We start from the raw sequence: 5,932 nt of genomic DNA on the forward strand, positions 1-5,932 counted from the left end.
TATTGCTGTCCTTCGATTGTGACAGTGTCACGAGTACGTGCATCGTCCAATTCGGAATGCCTGTGGCGTCTTCAGATGTAACATGCGTACATCAGTCACTTATGTTTTCTTGAAACCTAAGGAAACGCGAACCACGCAAATAGTTCAGTAAGCGTGTTTATGAACACAGAACAAGTGTTAACGATGACGTGTGTATCACCAAAACAATAGTAAAAAAGAAAAAGAGAAAAGTTAAAAAACCAATGAGAAATTAAGACACTATTGCAATAAGATTTTTTTGATAGGATTATTGTTATCACTGTTATAGTTTGGGATGATGCCATGAAATTCTCAATTACTTGCAAAGTATAATCAAATATGTATGAGTCATATATAAATGGTGAAGATAAAAGGGATCTAAAAAGTCAAATTAATCATGTGTAACACAAGTTGTTGTTTTTATTCCACACCTCTGAATATTAGAAAAAATATTTATTTAAAAGATAAAAAAGACAGAAATGAAATGAATGCCTCTTGACATGGTTCAACCATATAATAAGAATGTGATGAATATCGACCTCTGAAGTAAACCATTCATATTTTAAATCTTCTAGTGCACTTGGGTGAATATATGGTAATCCCTATGATAGAATTCAGAGTAAAACATGGTATGAGCATAAACTTTTGCGCAGTAATAATTTAGGACGGTGCTACGAAAGTCACAATTAATTGAAAGGATAATCAAATTTCAACTTCTATGTGTTATATATATATATATATATATATATATATATATATATATATATGGTGAACATAAAACGAATCTGAAAAGCTAATTTATTTAAATGTAATGCATGATAATTTGCTTTTAGTTATAAAGTTTGGATGTTCAGGAATAAAGTGTTTTTAGAATGAAAAGAAGGAACGGAAAGAATATCGAATGTATCGGGCGATCAATCATGATAATAATGACAATAATAACCAAAAATACGAGCACAAACAGATTTCAGATATTAAGATGAACAGAAAGAAAACAAAGCAAAATAAGCGAGAAGTTTCAAAGGTTATACTTTACGTTTCAGTCAATTGGATTGATGACGGATCTTATTTGTATAAATCACTGTTAAACACTCTGATATTGAATAAGTGACACAATCCATTTTCGGAAAGAAGAACATCAACGAGACTTCTTAACCGGGTTATAGTATCACGGCAACGGAAGTTCGCTGGTAGTCTGTTCTGCATGACTGAGTAGCGAACAACGAAAAAATCCTGGCGTAAGCTTGTGCAAGTTCTCGGGACCGCGTAGGTTATGGGATGACATTAAAGAGTACGAAGGAGTGGATGCCGAAGAATAGGAAATACCATTTGTAAGTCGATATATGGAGACAAGGTTTAATTTGATACGTCTGATCCATAGACGCTGTAATTTGAGTTCTTGACATCTTTGCTGATAATGCTTGTTGTCGGTACAACCCAAAACAGCCTTAGTGAACCTTTTTTGAACATCCTCAATTTTAACCTGGTTATTATGCCTTCAATTACTACAAACTAAAAATATATAAGATGCATTTTTGTATAGTAACAATCTTGATTCTATATTATTCAAGTTTATTATTATGAATCCGATGACCTTTCCAGCTTTTGATACTTGAGATGCAATGTGCTCAGAAAAGTTCAAACTGCTGTTATATCTCAAACTCAAGTTACAAACAGTGTTGAAAGCTTTCAGTGTATGTTTTTGTTTAGACGGATTTAGGTTAAGGCGGCGGCCAATGTGAATAAATCCACTTATGTCAACATTCGGTGTTAGATTACACGAAGCAGTCCATTGGTACAACTTGTTTATTTCTTCTTGGATTACCGCAGAACTTAGATTTCTTTGGCGGTAGAAAAGAATGAATAAAGTTCTACTCAGTGAAAAAACAGTGATGAAACAGAGGAAGTTAAATGGGCCAATCACACTTCCTTGTATAACACAACTGGTTACATTCACAAGCTCTGAGTAAGAAAATCCGAAGCGAACGATTTCGCTACGTTTTGCTAAAAAGGATTTGTGCCGAGACAAAAGGGGATTCTGTATGCCGAATCAAGAAAGTTTTAGGACACGAAGTTTGTGTGAAACACTGTCGAAGACCTCACTAAAAGCAAAGTACTGTCACTGACTAACCAACATCTCTTTTCTGGGTGATTTGATCTCTCAATTCAAGGTGCGATATGAGGGACGAGCGTTGCTGTTGGTTGACAGTTGTTTTGAGTTCCAGATGTTCTTCAATTGTAAATATGCTGCTTTTTCGTTGCTCATTCTCCCCTCCACATCTGCATCAGATCCACCATGTTCATCAATGATGCTGTCCAGATATGTGAAAGTTTTTACATCTTCAAAATCTTCTCCGTCAAGTATGATTCGATTGTTGCATTCTGTGTTGTATCGGAGGATTTTGCTTTCCTCTTCGTGTATGTTGAGATCTACTGCTGCTTAAGCTGCTGCTACACTGGTCGTTTTCTCCTGCATTTGTTGTTGCGTGTGCGATATGAGTGTAAGATCCAATCTACGGTTTGGACTGCTGAATAGCCTTCCAGGTACGTTAGACACGCACCCTTTTCCGTCGAAATCAAAACAAGTAATCGGGTAAATAGCGGTTCTATAATTCATCATAAATTTAAATGTAAATCGTTACCTAAACAAATATTACCACCCGGCTATTCAACCAATAATTGTTCAATCAATCAAATCTAAATTACAATAAATAAAGAAGTTGATAGAAGATGAGGGAAAATTACCAGTCACAACAAATGAACGTTATTTTATACTGACTGGATAGAACACACACAAAAGGAGGAGCAAATCAATATGGCTACCGCCAAGAACAAGTGTCAAGTAAAACAACACAGATGCAGTTCAGGAAGAAACATAAGCTTAGTGAATGCGTAAGAAAAACAAAAACTATAATAAAAAATACAAGTATTAACAATTCAAATGTAATCAAAATACAACAATGTACAACTAAGGGGATCAATAGGAACAAAGTACAAGTATATACATGGAGGGATTTTCAAACACACAAAACATTCAAAATGGATCTTACAAAAAGAACCAGATCATCTACGAAGTCTAGGTCGTCCAGCTGCATTCTAGCTGTCCACTGTATCCCATGCTTCTCCTCAGATATTGACGTCTTCATGATCCATCCATTCGATCACCAGGAGAATGAAGATGTGTGAGAGTAAGCAACCTTGCCTGACACCGGCCTTTACCTCGAACGAGTCTGTCAACTGTCCTCCATGCACAATTTTGCAGTTTAATCCATCATAGGAATTCCGTATGATATTGACTATCTTCTCAGGTACGCCGTAGTGTCGAAGAGGCTTCAATAGTGTTGTTCTGTTCACGCCATCAAATGCTGTTTCGTAGTCAATGAAGTTGATGTAGAGTAATGAGTTCCATTCAATTGGTTGTTCCACAATGATCCGTAGTGTTGCGATTTGGTCAGTACACGATCCTTACTTAATCTAGCCTGTTGAGCGTCAACGGAGTCCTGCATCCTGTTTAACAATACCCTGTTGAAGACTTTCCCTGGTACTGAGAGAACGGTGATGCCTCTGTAGTTATCACAGTTGCTGAGATCGCTTTTCTTTGGTATATTGATCAGGTGTCGTTCTTTCCAGTCTGATGGTATTTGTTCTCCATCCCAAATCTCGATGAAGAGAATGTGGAGTATCTCTGCAGTTACTGCCAGATCTGCAGGCCAAAACTGAAAGAAACTAAATCCTAAGCCTAATGTAGAAGCTAAAAAATAGCCCAGTTATTTTTACAATCATAAGAACTAGGAAACAAAACAGTAGAAATATTTATTGTTGTATCAAACACAAGTGTAGATGAATAGTAGCAATTATTACTTAACAGGATTACATAGATATGTTTCCTTTAAGATAAAATAAACTCACAATTTTATCAGTCACAGGAACATTACGAGCTTGAAGATTATGTCTGATTGTAGTTAAATCAAAAGGCGTAAGTCAAAAAATAGAAAGGAATCTTCGATTGCCAAATTAGTCACTTTCTTAAAATTTCCCACAAATAAGGGTCAAAAAGCAAGTTAAATGGAAACATCGAAAGAATTCCTCGTAAACACGTGCTTTAAACCCTCACTATAATAAAGAATTCCAAAAGCATACCAGATTTCGATTCCACTCTGGAAGCCAGACACTTACGTGGAACATAACAACTGTCAATTTTATTTGCGTATTTCCTTTCCGTATTTTATTATTTTATACAAGCAGCGGAGCAGTTCTTCAGGTTTGACTGATTTTCATTATTGCTTTTGAAGTGGATTCCCTATTATTTTTCACTTGAGGGCGACTCAAGAGGCAGTTGAGTAAACACGTGAGAGCCAGACAAAGCATAGGAAAATCATACCGCAACGGCATGGTGTTGTGTAACCCACCCACGGCACTTCCTCAGATATTCTTGTTTCATTTCATCACTCCCTTTTCTCTTACAAGCTTTGGCCGCCATACAGAGGGAATGTAGCGAACCATCGGCGATAGTTGTGGAAGAAATTAAATGCTACGAGATAAAATAGCAAGCTGGTAGGGGAAGAGACACTCATAGATTATCGTCGAATGCTGACGGAATTGGTCGTCATTGACGAAAAGTCAGAAGACGAACGAGCCATTATTTCTCCCTTGGGCTACGGGAACAAAACGCAGGTGTTCTTGTTAGATAGGTTAATCGGATCTCTGTTCCTACGGAAGTCGATTCTAAGAGAAAGCTAAAGTAACAATTTAGGTTGATTGGAAAAGAGTTGACCTCAAACAACAGTATATGTTAAAACAATAAAGCTCAACTCTTCATTGACTCCCTTATTTCGGATGGGCATTATATCTACCATTATATTGCAATGAATGTTGAAAAGCTTTGTGTGTTTCAACAGGTAACCTTGCGCTCCACTGTGACTCTCTCATGAGCTAAATAAAGTCTCTCGAAAGAAGCCTGTATTGAAGGATTGTGATGCTGTTTGCTCATTCGTCCAATGCTTCTTTAGTTTAAGTTTCCTCACAGTACTCCACATTTTCCGGATATACCATTTACCTTAAGTAGTTGTTGCTCATCACTTCTTGACTTTCATCATGTAGTGTCATGATTTTTCTGTGTGAAAACTCTTCAACTCAGAGGGCAGGGTTCTAATGGTTTAAATTTTTTCTTTCTGTCGTCTTTTTTAGAAACGTTATTTTCTACGTGATGGAGCTGCTGACTCCATACCCAGCGCCGCTTCTTTAACCGGGCTCATGACTGGCAATAACCCTAGAATAGATACAGGCAGAGCTATCATTGCCTGTTATTGTTATACTTTCCACCAGTTTATTTTTTTTAAGAGACTTGTTTACCGATTCTGTTGAATCTTACCGTCCCTTATCTTTTCGCATCAGAGGTGAAAATAAAATCCATGGTAAAAATACCAGATCTGTCTTCTAGTTTGGTTGAATAATTACTAAAAGTTAAGGTGCATTGAAACTTTGGATTTCATGTCTATACCTTGGAAATCCATCCAAAAACATCCATACTTATCCATATGTGAAGGAAGCAATGTATACTTTCCTTCACAAATGTCAGATTGGCAAATTGATGGCGGTAGAATATCAGAAAATTTCGATCTCATCAGTTTACCTAACAGCTTATGAAGCTCATGTTTTAGAATAAGTTGTGTGAATATATAAAATTTCGAGTCTACAAACATTCATTACTCCACATATATTTGTCAAAAGCAATCGTGTTATCATTATATAAGATTTAATATTAAAAAACCCGTTCAGAATGTCTAATTTGTTTGAATCATGCAAGCTAATAGCTTTATCCTTATGAACTTTTAGCGGTGGGATGAACAAGATGACATCTCATCTGGAATTTCCGTAATCGTGTTAGCACTAAACTTATTATCAGTTTTTTTCG

This window comes from Schistosoma haematobium, chromosome 1, assembly GCF_000699445.3.
Source record: "Schistosoma haematobium chromosome 1, whole genome shotgun sequence".
Lineage (NCBI taxonomy): Eukaryota > Metazoa > Platyhelminthes > Trematoda > Strigeidida > Schistosomatidae > Schistosoma > Schistosoma haematobium.